The sequence below is a fragment of the Poromitra crassiceps genome, assembly GCF_964638095.1.
Source record: "Poromitra crassiceps genome assembly, chromosome: 8".
Classification (NCBI taxonomy): Eukaryota; Metazoa; Chordata; class Actinopteri; order Beryciformes; family Melamphaidae; genus Poromitra; species Poromitra crassiceps.
This window is the reverse complement of record NC_139629.1, coordinates 52,276,234-52,295,745: the sequence shown is the minus strand read 5'-3', so window position 1 is coordinate 52,295,745 and position 19,512 is coordinate 52,276,234.

Here is a 19,512-nt window from a genome sequence, read left to right as displayed (position 1 = left end):
CCAACGTCAATCGCCTTCTTACTGAAAGCCAATTGTAGGAAGACGACCTGAGTGCCAACAGTCCAGTCGTGGTAGTGAAGGAGTTGGTGTCTCCATGATCCCATCATCCACTACAACTGGATCAGATGCAAAAAAAAAATCTGTAAAGGCCAGATCTGATCTGCTCATGGTCGTATAATCAGAGAGAAAAAAATCTAATTTTACCTCATCAGAGCTGGGCCAGAGTAAAATAAAACAGAAAATAGCCGTGTTGTGTGTCAGAGCAATAGAACTGATAGGTTCCTGGGGAGCATGACGTAAAAAACGCTAACTTCACTATTAGGCTTCTCATCTTGGACTCTGAAACTCCGTAAGACGCTCAGTCTTGCCTTTGACTTGTATCTCTATCTTGTCACAGAAAATACACTGATCAGGAAACAAGAAGGAGCAACGCGTACCATCAGAGCGACATGACTGAGATTTGTTCTGGCGTAGGGAGTCCTTTATTGATGATGCAGAATGATTGACCAGACATAGAAGCATTTGACACTTGTAAACGATCCAAGTTCTTTGTGAATCTTTTGTAACAGTTTTGATGATAGCCAGTTGTATCCAAAGGCAAACCCTCCAATGTCAATGGTATCTGGTCACACATTTCCTTCATACGGTAGGGTGATGTTGCTGCTTCACAGAGTCTCATATCACGAACACTGTGGAGATATGATAGCCTTTCATTTTGCTCCCCCTTACAGGTGCTAAAGGCAGTCAAATTACCATGCTCAGAGAGAGTTTGAGCATGTAAAATACATAATAGCGGTGGAATCTTCTTTGCTTTAGAAGCATCACACCTTTTTCTTTTCATTGACATGAATCTGTTTGACCAAAAAAAAGGCAAATGTATTTGACAAATTGTAATTATAATCCATGTTGTAAGATATTTTTGTGCCATAAAAAGGTAAGGGAAATGACATGTAACCCGTTAGGAAAATTATTTGTAACTTATGCTGTAAGGCATTTCTGTATGATAAAGTACTGTAGCTTAAAGGAGAATTTCGGTTTTTTACACCACGGTCCTCATTTCCAGGTTAAAATATGATGTTTTACTCACCGAAATAGTTTGGCTTCATTCGGATGCCGACGGAAGATTTTGAGCTCCGAGTAGTCTCCTCAAACAGGCTATAACGAGAGCCTGCGGCCAGCGTGGGGCATGATGGACGGGAGTGCACGCGCTCTCTAAATGACACTTTTTCTGTCAGATCACGGTTCATTATGGTTGTAAATATAATTATTTAGCTAATAGCTAGAAGCTAAGCTAACAACAACACAGCAGTCAGCGTTGATCTGCCCCGGATGGGGTTACAGTGCGTATCTTCCCCCTTCTGTGGTTTCTCTGAAGAAGGTTTCACAGAGGGGGAAGATGGGCACCCTAACCCCATTTTTGTACAGCATTTCTGCATGAATTTGCCAATGTCAAAACCTTGCCAAAACCTATCTAAAAAAATAATAAAGAGATAACAATCCCTAACCAAAGGTCCCTAACTCCCTAACATGAACTAATACAAAAATAAAAGGCAAAACTTACCCTTCAGCTTCAGTTGTTACAGAAGAATCAGCAACAAAGTCAACAAGCTAACATTAACCTGCCTGAACACTGACCAGAGGCCTATACTACGATCCGCGATCTGTCCCTTTGATCTGTTTTTTTTTTTTTTTTTTTTTAAGTGTTTATTCATTTTTTAACCATCAGAAGGGCAAATAGCCATCGAAGAATGCAATAACAAATAACATGCCCTCCGTCCCCAGCCACCCACAACACAACACACACAACCCCCACAAAAACAACAGCAAAACACAAAACCAAACACACAAACAAAAACAAACGCACAGAGCACCCACAGCAGGCAGAAGGTTGAGAAAAAAGAAGAAAAAAAAGCACAGCAGGGGTATGCAGACCCAACAAATGGACAAAGGCCCACCACACGTCACACGTCAGACCATGCTAGACCACAGAGACCACTCCGAAGGGCCCGAGCCCTATCCTCTCCAATATAGTCAAGAAAGGGAATCCAGATTTGAAAGAATTTGAATGGCCTATCCTTGAGCCAAAAGCCGATAGCTTCCAGAGGGAGAAGTTCCATAATACTCCGAATCCACTGCGAAACTGTTGGGGCTGAGTCTGAGATCCACTGCAGGAGAACACATCTTCTTGCACTATAGAGAAGCACTTTGAGCAGCTTCAATGAAGAGGAAACAAGGTTTAATGCTGCTGTATGTAGTCCCAGTCCTGTCGCTGCCAAAAAAAAAGCTCCGTCTTACCCTGCTTGGTTTTCAGCTTTTAATCTGGTTTTAAGCAACAATCTTACACCACATTTTTAACCATCTTGTTGTGTGGTACCTGATAATTAAATCGGGTGTGCTGTTTTAGCGATTGCACTTTTTGGATTTTATATATTCTTGACTCTGCCGCAAATCCCTGACTTCGCTAGCTAGACGGAGCTAGCTGATCCAAACGGGACCTCCCGGGCTGGATCTATCTACCAGAGCAAGGAACTCTCTAATCTCCCAGAGCCTTGAACACTCTGTTAGTGCCTGCCTGGTGCTGTGGCGGGGCTTGCCCTCAGCCCAGGCCCACTGCCCCAGATAGGGCAGTGGACTCATCCTCATCGGAGATCGGCGGATCCTACCCTTGGCCTGGTCTCTGCTACGACACCTACCCCCCGCAGCGGGCCCAGTTTCTGGGCCCTTGCCGGTACGTTTCATTACAGTGAAATAACCCTTCTACTGCACAAGTACCTCTACTACATCTGATCATCGCAGTGGGCTCCTTTCTGGAGCCCTTGCGTGTAAGTGCCGTGCTGTCTACTAGCTAGCACTCTGTTTTTAGCTCCATGCTAAACCTAGCATACACCATCATCAACAACAACAACAACAGCAGCAGCAGCATAACCGGTGTTCTACCATTACCTTGTATACTGGCAGTGATTTCTCTCCCCACAGCATGCCTCCCCACAACTCACCGGTTTCGGACATGGCCACGGTCCGAGCTGAAATCCTGTCCCTTGAGTCCCTTCTGCACGATGTCCTCCAGAGGCAGTCCCACCTAGCCTCCCGGCTGGCCGATCTACAAAGAGCCGCCGTCCCCTCCAACTCTGAGCGTCCTGCTGCCTCGCCTGCCCCTGGTCCATCCTGGGCAACTGTTGCTGCAAGGCGGAGAAGGACCTCTCTCCCCTTGTTTTCCCCTGACGAGGACATCGAAGCCAGCTTTCCAATATCAAACTTCTTTAGCCCATTGGAGAAGCTTCCTGACCCGGAGGCTGACTGCGCCTGGACGGCTCAGCAACCCCCGGTCGAGGTTCACAAAAAATCTAAGAAGAAGCGCGAGCGCCCGAATTCCCCGACAACCCCGTTAACCTCCCAGGGAAAACGAGCTAGATGCGCTAGCCCTCCTCTGTCCCCTTTCCCCATCCCGAGCCCCGCTAGTGCTACGGGTCATCGCACTGTAGCTGGTGACCGAGTTAGCTTGATTAGCTCAGCTACAGCCGTGGCTAGCTCGGCTAATGCTAACAGGCTTTCTCCTGCTCCCGGCATCACCTTCCCGCCGCCTGACTACATTCTAATAGGCGACTCTATTATTAGACACGTAGCCATCCCCAATTGCATAACTTATTCGTTTTCTGGAGCAAAAGTGCTTGACCTAGTCGAATATATTCCATCCATCATTGAACGCTATCCATCTGCCAATACCGTGATTGTCCACGTGGGCATTAACGACACCAGATGTCGGCAATCAATAAAACTCCAGGCCGACTACGAAACATTAGCCGTGACGATCGAGAGCCTCGGAAAATTGTGCATCCTCTCAGGTATCATTCCCCCCCTCCAACGTCAGAGCTACGAAACTTTCAGTCGCGTCTATGGCAGCAATCACTGGCTAAGCAATTACTGCTTGGCTTGCGGATTTGATGTTATCGATCATTTCGATACGTTCTGGAAACGGCCCCATCTGTACAAACATGACGGTCTTCATCCAAATAATAAGGGAACCACTGCTCTAGCCTTAAATATTTCTCGCCGTCTACCAAATTCTAGTCACGCTTGACAGCCAACTTCTCTGGTCCCCACTGTCCACCTCTCGCCTCCCCCTCCCCACCTGGGCACTTCCGGTCATCAAATCGGATCACCCTCCTGTACATCATTGCTCCGCGGCTCCCCCAAGCGGTCGGGAGGACGTACTACCACAACATCTGCCCATAATCAAAGCCACTCTGCCCGTTTTATCCCAGTGCTCACTACTTACAGAGGGGACTCCCACACTCGTCCCCACACTAGGTCTAACATTAATAACAATACCATCTTGGTCACCCCAGGTCACCAGTCTACCCACACCAACCTCATCACCATCACCCCTAATAACCCCCACTCAATTACATCTGTCCCTTCCCCCCACCCATCCTTCACCTTTGGACTATGGAACTGTCAATCCGCTGGAAATAAAACAGAATTCATCCATTCCCTTACCTCTCTGTTAGATATTCAGGTGCTGGCCCTCACTGAAACCTGGATTCCCCCTGAAAACACTGTCACCCCTGCTGCACTCTCAGTTGACTCTGCCTTCTCACATACACCTCGGCCGACTGGCCGTGGAGGAGGCACAGGTCTACTCATTTCACAAGACTGGAAATTCACCAAACTGACCCCACTGAACAATATTTGCTCCTTTGAATTTCATGTCATTTCAGTCTCCTTTCCAACCTGCCTATATATTATTGTAATGTATCGCCCACCTGGGCGTCAATTGAAAGAATTTATTGACGACCTAGACATTCTACTCTCTGCCATCCCCGACAATGACACCCCTCTGCTTGTCATGGGTGACATGAATATTCATATAGACAAACCCTATGCTACCGACTTCCTTTCTCTCCTGTCCTCATTCAATCTCACCCTGACCCCCACTCCTCCCACACACATAGCTGGTAACACTCTGGACCTCATCCTAACACGGAACTGCGCCAGCAGTGAATTAACTGTCACGCCACTACATCTGTCAGATCACTTTTTTATTAAATTCAACATCTCCCTACCGGCACGCCCACCCCCCTCCCCCCAGCTGGTATCTGTCCGACGGGGCCTCCGCTCACTCACTCCGTCCCAGCTTTCCAGTGCCGTCACTGCCATCATACCCCCTCACAATGTCTTCTGCTCACTCCCACTCAATGACGCCATAGCCACACTCTGTTCCTCACTTGCCTCTTCCTTTAACAATCTCTGCCCTGCAACATCCAAACAAGCTCGCAACAACCCCCCCAGTCCATGGCTCACGGAGGCCATCCGTGCCCAAAGGGCGGGGCTTCGAGCAGCCGAGAGACACTGGCAAAAAAGCAAAGACCCCTTAGACCTCAGTAACTAGCACTCTCTCCTTTCATCTTTTTCCTCCAGCATAGTCACAGTCAAGACCATCTTCTACCAGAACAAGATCCATAGCACCACGGACAGTCGAAAAATGTTCTCTGTCTTCAACTCACTCCTGAACCCCCCTCCCCCCCCGCCTACCTCCTCGATTACCTCTGACATGTTCGCCTCCTTTTTCACCAATAAAATCACAGCCATTAGCAGCCAATTCTCAGAACCTACTCAAACTCACCCATCTCTGCCAATCACCAGCCCCACACTCTCTTCATTCTCCCCCCTTACTGAAGAAGACCTATCCAAACTCATATCAAACTCCCGCCCCACGACCTGCCCACTCGACCCCATACCTTCCACCCTCCTACAGTCCATCTCCCCCACCATTACTCCTTCTGTCACCCATATTATCAATTCCTCACTCACAACTGGTGTTTTCCCTTCTGCTTTCAAGCTAGCTCACGTCATCCCCTTGCTAAAAAAACCCACCCTCAACCCCGACCTAGTCGACAACTACAGACCTGTTTCACTCCTGCCCTTCCTGTCCAAACTTCTCGAACGCGCTGTCTTCAATCAACTCTCCACTTTCCTTTCCGTCAACAACCTACACGACATACACCAATCTGGATTCAAAACAGGACACTCCACCGAAACAGCTCTACTATCAGTAACTGAATCACTTAGACTGGCGCGAGCTGCAGGTCGCTCCTCAGTTCTCCTACTACTCGACCTGTCAGCCGCTTTCGACACCGTTAACCACCAAATCCTCATCTCATCACTCACCACACTTGGAATCTCCGGAACTGCACTCAAATGGCTTTCATCATATCTCTCAGGGCGCACATTTCGAGTATCCTGGAGAGGAGAACTTTCCAAGATGCACAACCTCGCTACAGGCGTGCCCCAAGGCTCAGTCCTAGGCCCCATCCTCTTCTCAATTTACATCACTTTACTCGGTTCCATCATTCACGCCCACGGTTTTTCATATCACTGCTACGCTGACGATACACAACTGTTTCTGTCCTTCCATCCCAATGACCCCACAGTTTCATCTCGCATCTCTTCCTGTCTGTCAGATATCTCATCCTGGATGAAAGCACGTCACCTTCAACTCAATCTCTCCAAAACTGAGCTCCTGATCATCCCAGCCAACACCCCCATACCACACCAGATTAATATCAACCTCGGTTCATCACAACTCATCCCAGCTCAGTCCGCCCGTAACCTTGGAGTCATTCACGACAATCTTCTATCCTTCAAAACACACGTCGCTGCCATAGCCCGGTCATGCAGATTCACTCTATACAACATCAAGAAAATCAGACCCTATCTAACCGTACACACAGCACAGCTTCTAGTCCAGGCCCTCATTCTATCTCGCATTGATTACTGTAATTCCTTACTGGCTGGCCTTCCTGCATCCACATTCAAACCTCTCCAAATGATTCAGAACGCAGCAGCACGCATCATCTTCAACCAGCCAAACAGAACCCACGTCACACCCCTCCTCATCTCCCTCCACTGGCTCCCAGTGGCAGCCAGAATCCAGTTCAAGGCCCTAACCCTTGCATACAAAACCCTGACAAATACAGCCCCAACCTACCTAAACTCCCTCATCCAACCCTATGCCCCGTTCCGTCCACTACGTTCCGCTACTGAGAGATTCCTTTCACTTCCACCACCCAATTCACTCACCAGGCTCTTCTCCTCTGTTGTTCCCCGGTGGTGGAATGAACTACCTAACCCTGTCCGTACCGCTGACTCCCTTACTACATTCAAAAAAAGACTTAAGACTCACTTATTTCAGGTCCACTTCCGTACTGACGCACTTGCACAAATTCATCTCACAGGCACTTTTTCAATGCACTGATTGCACATCCAATAGCACTTTATATTTTACTATGTTCTAGATTATTCTGGTACTGTGCATACTGTATATTGCTTGTATTGTTTCTTTTTTATCTTTGTTGTACGTCGCTTTGGATAAAAGCGTCTGCTAAGTGAAATAAAGTAAAGTAAAGTAAAGAATGCAGGAGATAGGGTCAAGTGTAATTTTTTTCCCGAATATGGTGTCAACTTCTTTACACACTTTGACCCAGAAGTCATAAATAGCAGGGCAAACAAAAATACAATGGAAATATGAACCTTCAGCAACCTTACATTTATTACAGAATTTAGAGAGAGAAGGGTTAAACTTGTTACGTTTCACTGGAGTGATTTGAAGCCTGTGTATAACCCTGAATTGCATTTCCCTGGCTTTGTTGGTGGATAAACAACCCGAAGAGCTCGACCATACATCATCCCACTCATCATCCAGAATAGTCTCTCCAAAATCAGCTTCCCAAAGAGACCTAGCACGAACTGTGTAATCATTAGTTGAAAGGGCCCTGTAAAACCTAGTGATCAACTTCCTGTTACCAGGATTTTGAATAACCCCTTCCACCGCTGAGATAGAGAAGCCATTAGAATACCCTTTGATCTGGTTTGACTGAACAGGATCAAAGCTATCTAGTTTAACGATACTACGACGCTGGTTTTCTACTAGGTAAGTGGACCTGGGTTTATCTTATCTACCTGAGAGCGCATGCACATAAAAAGGGCGTTCTCTCCGGCGTTTGACCAATCGCAACAGGCAACATGGATTCACAGCCGTCAGGAAGTAATCGGGCGGCGTATTTCACGATGGTGGAGCAGACGATTATCCTCACCAAATATGAGGAATTTAAACTCATTATTAAATCGAAAGGCAGCACGCCTGTCGCTGCTCAGCGCAGAAGGGGAGGTTGGCAAAGGATTGCAGATTGTGTAAATGCATAAGTTATAGGCTTGTGCATGCTTTATAGATCTAGCCAACGTTCATTAAGTCATATACGCTAATGTATTATTTGAGTGCCAGCCACTTTTGGAGAACGGACGCTCCCAGTGCCAGAGTTTCAGAGCGTTTTCAGTGATTTCTCGAGGCCCACAGAATATTGTGTGATATTACTATGTAAACACTGAACACGCACAAAGAACGATGAGACTCTATTCTATCATCTGCAAAAAAAAGTTTATTGATCCCATTTTCCGTTCTTTAGTTATGAGCCGGAGAAGATAGCTTGATTCATCCAAAAACAGCAATTTTTTTCTAGAAGCTGAGATAATGGGCCTTTTGTGAAATTAAACATTTCAAGCACATCACTGACTCTGAAGCTAATCTTTTCTAATGTAGTCACACCTCAAAAATAATTTCCTTCAATAAAACAGTGAAGGCCAGGGAATTTTGTTTGGCAGAATAATATTTTTTAGCTACAACCAGCAGCGCTGGCCCCTGCGTGCGCTGCTGGTTGCAGCTTCTTGCTGGTCTTCATTTGCTGCTGGTGGGCATCGGATATTCTGGCTTGCGTTTGTCAATCCTGTCCTGCTGCCTGGGTCTGTCTGGGTGTTATGTGCTGCTCTGCGTGCCCCCTGCCCCGCCCCGCCCCGCCTCGCCTCAACTGCACACTCCTCCTCCTGTCTGTGGTGGTTCTCTGCTGAGTTTGCTGTGCGCACAGTGAAGGGTGCGTGACATCCAGCTTTTTTACAGCGTTCCGCGTGTGTTTGTCACCGGCAACCATGCTTCCAGTTGAGAATAATAACAACTCCACGGCTGATCATGCCGATGTGCTGTCGCAACCGACACGGAGCGGCTCAATTGTGGGAGCAGATTGGCTGCTGCAGGCACAGCTGCAGTAACGTTATGCTTCCTGCATATCGATGCATACGGATGCGATGCGATTTCCGTTTCCATAACGACTTCTTCTTTGTTTTTTCCTTGCCTTTCTGTTATGTGGAGAGCACTGTCGCCACCTAAGGGTTCTGTAAAATAGGTTAGACACATTCAATAGCAACCATATTGTAAGAGGCGATGTAAGAGGCTTAGATCGACACCCCCCCGTCAAAAAACGCAATTGACGAACATGTCCGTCCTTGGCACTCTACGTTACTATTTGAAATGACGAACATGTTTGTCCATGGCACTCAATGAGTTAATGGACAATTACATCATGTCATTAAATTGCTTATCCTAGATGTAGGCTATCCGTGGTGGTGTGTGACAATGTGCCTATCTCCGTTGCGCACACAGTGGGCTTTGGTGACGTACTGACCTCCTTTTACACTGGTGATTCCCACAAAATTAATGTGTTTCTTATAGCCTATTCTGCTGCGTGTATGACTCAAACCTTACATTCCTATAGCTGCAGCCCCAGCAGAGCCAAGAGTATGTGGGAGCAAATAAAAAACAAGCATAAGAATATCATCCAGACTGGTATGTTAATTATCTTACCTTCATATTGTATAAGTAATACACATACCTTAGGCCCTATATTGCTCAAAATAGTCTGTCTCAGGAGAACATTGATATAAAAAAGCACATTGTCTACAGCAAACCGTAAGAAAAATGAAAAGAGAAAGACTGGAGGAGGCCCTGCCCCCCCCAGACTACGGGGACTGCCCCCTAGTCCGATACCTCACGAGTCCGACACCTCATGGTTTTGGGTTAGGGTCTGGGGGAGGTTAGGTTTAGGCGTGGGGGTGGGAGAGGTTAGGTTTTGGGTTAGGGTCTGGGGGAGGTTAGGTTTAGGCGTGGGGGTGGGAGAGGTTAGGTTTTGGGTTAGGGTCTGGGGGAAGTTAGCCTCTTTTTTCGGACTCGTGAGGTGTCGGACACGTGAGGTATCGGACTCGTGCCATGGCACCCAGACTACACCACTGCTGAGGAGCTGGCTTTGGCCAATAATCAGGGGTGCCCCTTGATGGAGGGAGTGGAGGGTGGGGGGGTCACATCAGATCCTTCTCCTTTTGTACAGGGTATGTGGCAATGCTACATTTCTGGGTTGCTCATTAAAGACAATTAGGCTATATAATACAGTACTTTCTCTGCAGTTGAAGGTGACACAGTAGTGCTGATGCCACCGCCCAATCACATACTGACACCTTCCCAGGCAGAGGTAACAAAGCCACTTGTCATACACACGGGCATGCCATCTTTGGCTACGGATCATGGATGAAATACACCATTAACATGTTTAATTTTCCCAGGGCCCAGATGATGACACCATCACACTCTCTGTGTGCTCGCCGCAGAGGGACAGATTTGAGGTAGGCTACACTGTAGCAATTTGATGCAGTGTTCAACCATCTCAACACAGATGGTGTATTGACACTGCTAATGGTGGTGCCTGATGCACGTGCTGTCTGTCCCTATTAAATCAACTTTCATTGAATGAGGTAAATTTTGCAGGAGAGCTTGCAGCAGAAGCATTGTTCCCCTCCCCTTTCCCCTGCCCAACCTTCCACATCTAGAAGAGGAAGATGGTCACAATCCGTAAGTGAATTAAACTTAATTTAAAAAGGGTAGTCAATGTGACCTCTGTCTTGAAGTGAGCCTTGCAAAGGGACATGCCAAAGCAACTCTATTCTGTATCTAACTTGTTTCAGGTTTCAGCAGACAATGTGAGGGCCCTACTGTATATAAGAGGAAGCTTCAGCTTGATATTGAAGTGAAGGAGCTCCTCAAAAAGGAATTGGAGGAAAGAAATCAGGTGAATCAGTTGACACTTATTTCCATTTTCCATGTCATTTTTGCTTTCATCCCACACCCACGTTTGACGGTGTGGGATGAAAGCTAAAATGAAATGGAAAATGGAAATAAGTGTCAACTGATGTACCTTTTCCCCCCTCCATTTCCCTAATGTCTTCACAGGATCGTCAGTGGACTCGGGATGCGGAGAGGCAGCACAAAGACCTCATCATCCGAAAGACCATGCTGGAGGTGGAGGAATTGGAGGTTAAAAAGAAGGTAAATCAGTGGACACACTTATTTCCATGCTTTCATCCCCCACCCACTAAGCATTTCCCTAATGTCTTCACAGAAACATCAGTGGCATGAGAATGTGGAGAGGCAGCACAAAACGCCCATCATCAAAAAGACCATGCTGGAGTTGAAGGCGTTGGAGGCCAAAAATAAGGTAAATCAGTTGACACTTATTTCCATGATTTCATCCCCCAACCCTCACACTGTCAAACAGTTCACCATTTCCCTAATTTCTTGTGTGTCACATTTTTTTCAGACCCATTTAATTACACAGAAGAACAATTTATACGAGAGATTCAAGATTCAAGATTCAAAATTTGTATTGTCACTCCATAGTACAAGTATCACGTGTGAAATTCTTGTGCTGTGAACTCCGTTTACAACATAGTGCAAATATAACAGGGCATATGAGTACAAAAACAACACGAGACACAACAAGCAATAAGGCAGTAGAGTGATAAGACAAGTCAGAGACAGTGACATATTCACTGCACATAGGTGCACATGTCATGTGCATACTTTGGACGTACTTAAACATTTTAAATTTGACGTATTTGACGTACAGGTGCAAATAGCATATACCTAATTAAACATTAGACATACATAATGGTAGCAGCTACAGTACGGTACAGTACAGCTGCTACACTATTTGTGTATGTTAACTCATTCATGGCCAGTTTAGGACTGCCAATATTTAGCACAGGCCAAAGATTTTCATAATTGTTGGTCATCTTTCAAGACCCACAGTAAATTATCTATTAGCACCAAAGTGATTTGCAATACCTCAAAATGAAGATGTACGTCTCTGGGTTCACCAGAAGAAAAAAAAGTGAGCTTTTAGCATGTTCTGTACTCTACTTATAGCCATTTATATACACCCTGTTTTCACCAAAAAGGTCTCTCTGAGAAGAGAAATTGCAGAAAATTGCATTTTTGTAAAGGACACAATCTCAGGCAGAACTCGCTCTCAATTCTTTTATTTTGAACTGTATTGACATCAGACATGTAAATATTATTCGTTATGACACAAATGACAAAAAAAATAATATATATATATATATATACATGAAGTGCTTTTTTTACATTCAACAATACAGTTTACTCAGTGTGAGTGAGTGTGAATGTGTGTGTGTGTGCGCGGGGCCCATGTGTGTCTCTTTACATTACATTACATTTCGTCATTTAGCAGACACAAATGACCGTCCTGACCTCATTCTGAGATGTGGGCTCACAATCGGCTCCTCATCTGAAATAAAAGCAACATATCCTCAGTAAACTATATAATCACATTTAGTACAGAGACAGTGTAGTGTACTAGTGTCTCAATAAACTATACGATCATAGAATGCAGAGATCAGTGTAGTCTCTCTCACACACACACACACACACACACACACACTCCTTACCGCGAGATCATCTGGGTCCTGTCGCATTGGAGTCCAGTCTTCCTCGCCCTCGACAGGAAAGTGGCCGTGCTGCTTGGCTCTGTGTGAAAGCAATTTCTGTGGCGAGGCTGCTGTTCTCCTCCTGCTCACAAAGTTGTGACTCCGTCTCGTCTCTTTCGGGGTGGCACACAGGAACGGGGTCCAGGGACCAGGATGGATCATGTTGGTCACGGGTTTGACTACCGCGAACAACTGATCGATGTCCGCTGCCCCGCAGCAAGCCGACCAGCTCGTGCAACGCGCCGAGGGGCGTTTCAATGGCGTTTCTCCTCTCTGCACAAGGAAGCGCGTTTCTCTGTTTTCTGTTTTTCCTCCTGCTCATTTCAAAACAACAGCTGCGGTATGTGTTTGTTCACGTGTTGTCGGCTTGTCTTTGAGGGCAGGGACCTGATAACATGTCACAGGCTGGGGAAGTCTTTGAACTACGCGCTGCACTAATAAAAACAAAAACACGTCAAACACGTCTTTGGCGTGGATGGCTATTCCTGATAACACGTCAAAGACGTCTTTGGCGGTGAATGAGTTAAGGAGTCTCGTGGCCTGTGGGAAGAAACTGTCCCTCAAGCGATTTGTGCGTGCTTTTTGGACCCTGTATCTCCTCCCTGAGGGTAACAGGGAGAACAGGCTGTTGTGGGGATGGTTTGTGTCTTTGATGATCTTCAGGGACCTCCTGAGGCACCGCTGGTTATATAGTTCCTGCAGTTCTGGCAGCTCACATCCTGTTACGTGCTGGGCCGCGCATCTCACTCTTCGTAGCGCCCTGCGGTCCATGGTGGTACAGTTCCCGTACCAGGTGGTGAAGCAGCCAGTCAGCAGGCTTTCAATGGTGCCTCTGTAGAAGTCCCTAAGGATTTCTGGCCTTAGCCCAAATTTCTTTAGGCGCCTGAGTCCGTGTTGGGCCTTTTTGACAACAGTGGCGGTGTGACCGGCCCATGTCAGGTCCTGGTGGATGTTGACTCCCAGGTACTTGAAGCTGTCCACCCTTTCCACCACTATGCCATTGATGGTGATTGGGGGGTGTGCGCCCCCCCCCCTCCTGTAGTCTACAATAGGGATGTTCGATATTGGCTTTTTTACCGATATCCGATATCCGATAATGTCCAACTCTTAATTTCCGATACCGATATCAACCGATACCGATATAAGCGGGCTTTTTTTCCACCAAAATTTCACGTAACAAGTTACATAATGTAGCTTAATGTAGCTGAAGAGTTTAATATATAATATGCATGTTGTGTTAAAGTTGTAAGTGTTAGAGAAGCGAGCTTGTGACCAGAAGGTCGTCGGTTCAATCCCCGGGACCGGCAGGATAAATCTGGGTTAGGTAAAGTGAAAAGGCAGCGCTTGCCCCTCCCTCATTACCACCACTGAGGTGCCCTTGAGCAAGGCCCTTAACCCCAACCGCTCCAGTGGAGCTGCTCAGTGGCCAACAGATCAGACTGTGGTTGTACTGGTCAGCTTCCAGGTATGAATGTGTGTGTGAATGTGAACAGGGCACTCCTGGAAAAGAGAGCATTGCACTCAGTGAGACTCCCCCTGTATTTAAAAAAAATAATAATAATATCGGCATGAAAACCGATACCGATATTTTCCGATATCGATTTTTTAATGCTAATATCGGCCGATAATATCGGTAGGACGATAATATCGGACATCCCTAGTCTACAATGATCTCCTTGCTCTTGGAGACGTTCAGAGAGAGGTGGTTGTCTTGGCACCACTGTTCTAGGGCCTTCACCTCCTCTCTGTAGGCCGTCTCGTCGCTCCTGGAGATCAGCCCCACGACTGCTGTGTCATCTGCAAACTTCACGATGGTGTTAGAGATTTGAGTCGCCACGCAGTCGTGGGTGTAGAGGTCGTACCAGAAGGGGCTGGAGACGCATCCCTGGGGCGCTCCTATGCTGATGGTCAGTGGGGAGGAGGTGAGGTTGCCCACTCTCACCACCATCAGATACCGCTTCTCCAGTGAGGGTCTACGGTATCTGCGTAATTTTCTCAAGCCATACCTCGCAAATGTGAGCCGCAGTAGCCATGCCCTTACAGTGCCACAGATATGTCTCGCCCTGTGATTTTTTGCGTCTGGGACCTTCAGCAGAAAACCTGGGCAAAAACACAATAGCAGAACCATTCAGTCGTTTTTGTTCATGTAAAAAATTGCCTCCCTGACAGCCCTTCCAGTTGGGTAGTCCAGTGTGATGGGGTCTACCACGTCAGGCGGCTGTGGGTCCTCAAGAGGGACTCTCTCCCTCCTTATGGTGGCTATATTGTGGAGCACCACACATGCTGCTATGATCCTGCACGCCCGGTCCGGGACAACCCTGAGCTCCTGGAGGCAGGTGAAGCGGGCCTTCAGGATCCCAAAAGCATTTTCAATCCTGACCCTGGTCCTGCTATGGGCCACATTGAAACAACGGGTTTGTGGCCCGACCTCAGGGTCAGGATATGGGATGATGAGAAATGGCCAGTGTTGGGAACGTTACTTTAAAAAAGTAATTAGTTATAGTTACTCACTACTTGTTCCAAAAAGTAACTGAGTTAGTAACTTAATTACTCTATAATAAAAGTAACTAGTTACCAGGGAAAGTAACTATTTGCGTTATCTCCACCATGAAAATGCCAAATTTTCATGGATTGCTGCAAACCTGAGGGTACCCTCACGGGCCCCTCGGGCCGACCAAAACGGGCCAAGGCCGGGCATGTTTTTTATTTATTTTTAATTAATAGGTCCGGGGTCGGGCCGTTTCAATAATTCAATTAAATAATGTTGTATTAGCGTACTCGCTTGATTTTACACAGCGGAGCACAGTCAGACAAAGAGGAGGAGTGCACAGACACTCCCCCAGCCACACACAGACCCTCACGTGAGTTAGTAGCTGTAGACAGCTCCCGAGGGCCGAGAGAGAGAAACCGTTTGTGCCGTGTCCGTCCATGTACAGCGAGCGGACAGCTCCCGAACAACAGAGAGAGAGAGAGAGAGAGAGAGTCAAATAGAGAGACAGACAGAGAGAGGCTGCGCAGGACGGCCGCGCGGCGACGCAGCACGCCGAACAGAGAGGGAGAGAGATGTGTCATTATATCGTAATATTGGCTTTGGGCCTCGCAACGGGCTGGATCGGGCACGGGTCTGCATGTCACGGGCCGGGGAGGGCTCGGGCCGAAATTTCAGGCCCGCGCAGCTCTCTACTCCGGACTCGCCATTTCTGCTGCTTCCTCGAATCTGTTTGGTGTGTGTGTGTGTGTGTGTGTGTGTGTGTGTGTGTGTGTGTGTGTGTGTGTGTGTGTCGCCCGTGTCCTGACTCCTGGCTCGTGTGTAGCACTGGCTCCGATTGGCTACCATGAAACACATGACTCTGCCTTAGCCAATCATAATCGTTTATCTCGTTATGTTAACCCACCCGGTCTCCTCACTTGACAACACTAGTGTAGGCTACGGGTAGTTTACTCAATCATTTCATAGCAACGCACCGCATTTAGCATTCAGTAACGATAACGGCGTTGTAACGACGGAAACAGTAATTAGTTAGATTACCCCGTTACTGAAAAAATAACGGCGTTACCTAACGCCGTTCTTTTAAACGGCGTTATTCCAAACACTGATCCTCACTCTATTAGCATACAGCATCAGCATTGATTAGTTGACTTGATTTGATTATTAGTAGATTATTATTACTAGACCTTTCCTTAATGTTAATACACACACAAATAAAGGGTGTAAAGTCTCAAATCTCAAGTCCAAGTCAAGTCTCAAGTCTTTGAGGAGAAGTCCCAAGTCAAATGTGTGAGTCAAGTCAAGTCAAGTCCAAGTCCCCATCTCTGGTTATCATTGACAAAACATTTGGGTTGATGTTCTCCTACTTTAAAAGAAGGAAAACTCCCTGCACACATTCTTCTCCTCAATGGCTTGATCTATCAATGTGAAAGTGTACATGAGCATTGGCAGAGGCAGGGACTGACCAAGCTGATTTCTCCCTGTTCCCAAATCTAAGCTGTTTATGAGCATTTTGAGCCATAAGTGGACTGTACCAATGTACCAAGAGTGTTCCCTGTGTTGCTGACTCAGGACCTAAAGGGGCATTTCTACAGCTTCCCCACATGCCCAGGTTTGTATATGACAGGGGGTTTCAAAGTTTGAGACTGTGGGCCTCCCCCCAGACAAAGGTTGGAAAAAGCCGCCCCGCTCACTCTATGGCAGGGCTATTCAATTAAATTGTTCGGAGGGCCGCATTGGCAGAAACCTAATGGGCCGAGGGCCGGACCGTTCCCCGAGCTATTAATCCCATTATATGTACACTAGTTGACACAACACGCCACCACATTTTCAAAACTTTTATTTTGCGAAAGTAGCTTAATTGTCATTTTAAAGTGCTTAATTGCTGTCCAACAAAAGCTATTAAAGTCCCAAAACACATACTTGAAACAAATCTAAGTATTCAACAACATGTCAGCCATTTGAAATATAAGAAGGTAAAACTACTGTAAACATTTTAACCACATTTCTTGTTTAGAACATAGCTAACACATCTCCTGAAAAAACATTAACATTGCACCTTTGCTTGTAGCTTCTCCTGAAAAACATTTATAGTGCATCTGACTTTTAGCTACATCACAGCAGCTCAAAACATTCATAAGGCATCTTGTCTTGTTTAGATCACACCTGAAAAACAACACATTTATAGTGCATCTGACTTTAGCTAAATCACAGCAGCTCACTTTAGCTACATCACAACTGAAAAACAACATGTATAGTGCATCTGACTTTTAGCTACATTACAGCAGCTCAAAACATGTATAAGGCATCATGTCTTGTTTACATCACAACAGAAAAATACATTTATAGTGCATCTGACTTTAGTTCAATCACAGCAGCTCACTTTAGCTACATCACATCTGAAAAACAATACATTTATAGTGGTAGCTAAATCACAGCAGCTCAAAACATGTATAAGGCATCATGTCTTGTTTACATCACAACTGAAAAATACATTTATAGTGCATCTGACTTTAGCTAAATCACAGCAGCTCAAAACCATTGATAAGGCATCATGGCCCCTATCGTTGCATCGGCGCAGTTTCTAGGCCGAGCGGCAGGCGCAGATCAAAGCAGTGGGCGTGGAAAGGCGCACTTGATATCGTCGTGCTGGCGCTAGATGCAGCCCAAAGCATTACAACCACGCCTTTTAGGCGTAAAATTATGCACCGTCATGCTCATTGGATAAGTGCAATAAACGAATCGCACGCTTGCCTTTTTAGCTCCAATTCCAGTGATCCCGCAAAACCAGACGAAAGCCAAACGCTCTGCCCCCCCCCCCCTCCCTTCATCCAGCCTGTCTGTCTGCATTATAGGCTATTATTCCATATTATTATGCTTCTCAAACCAATCTAACTGCAGTTTCAATACTGCAAGCATGTAAATACGCTACACTATAGCAAGATCAAAGTGAAAATAATGTTCTATGCATCAGCTAGAAAAATATAGCCTATTAGATTGGTGAAAGTTTGTCCAGAAAGATATCATTTTCTCTCGCCTGCTGCAGGAAGGATGATGCACATAAATATACCCTACATTATGTCAAGTCATTGCATAAATGTGTTTTTATTGTAAAACTAAATGTGAAATAGGGCCAAGTTATTGGAGGGACATCACAGTATAGCAGATGCCATTAGAAGCGCGTTCCGAAGCGCGTTCCGCTGTTACTTCTCTAAATCACGTTAACTCGACAAGGGGTATATATAGGCCCAGGAGGACATATATGTTTCACATAGGGTGGTGTTTTCATTTCGAGGTTTTATTTGGTCCAATATTGAAATGTTGACAATGGCAGGCTGTGTTACCATTACACATTAATTTAGAACTACCTTTTATATCCATTTTGGCTCATTTGGTGGCTATTTAGTAGCGAAATGAAGAAACACAATGCATGCTGGGAACTCAGAGAGAGAGAGAGAGAAGGGTGACAGAGAAGAAGAAGTGAAGGCACAGAATAGGCCTGCTTTACAAAAGCGCAAAGCGCTAAATGTAGGCCAGGTCCCAAGATATCACTAGGCTGGTATTTAGCGCCGACACGCCCACTTTGGGACTGCGCCACGCCCATTCGGCCTAAAGCGCATTTGGCAGCCTAAAGCCTATTGCTATCTTGCCGAAACAGGCGCAAGGCACGTTTTTTTGCGGTTAAGGCCCGTAATAGCGCCGATGGCCTGTGGGAGAATAGAGCCCCATGTCTTCTTTAGCTACATCACAGCATCTATATTTTGTTTAACTTAATTTAACCAACACACATGAGCTAGCCTGCATCACATCCATTCAATATTGTCCAGACTCCAGTTCTCTTTCTTTCACAAATCAGGGGAAAAAACAGATAAGCCTAGCCTAGGCTACTACTAATGAGAGAAATATCGGATGCGTTGGCGAATGGGTCTCTCACAAAATGCAGCAATTCTTCGGGCATGTCAAAGTCATCAAATCTTGCTGCAAAGTTCTGCCTCAATTTATCCAAAAAATCTGACATTAATTGAGTGACTGTGGCACTTGCTGATGACTGGATAAAGTCATGAAGTGTGGGAAAGTGGAGCATTCTGTCAGTGAGATCAGATGAGAAAATAACTATTTTATTTTTAAACGCAGTCAGTTTTTCAACAACATCAACCACTGTTTTATTTTTCCCTTGTAGTTGCAGATTAAGCCCATTCAAATGATGAAAGATGTCGCTTAAAAAGCACATCTGTGACACAAATCCATCGTCCTGCATTTGCAACAGAAACGTGTGGGCTTTCTTGTGCTTGCTATCACGGAGAAAAGTTACAATTTCCTCCCTCAGGTCACACACTCTCTTCAGGGCTTTGCCCTTGCTT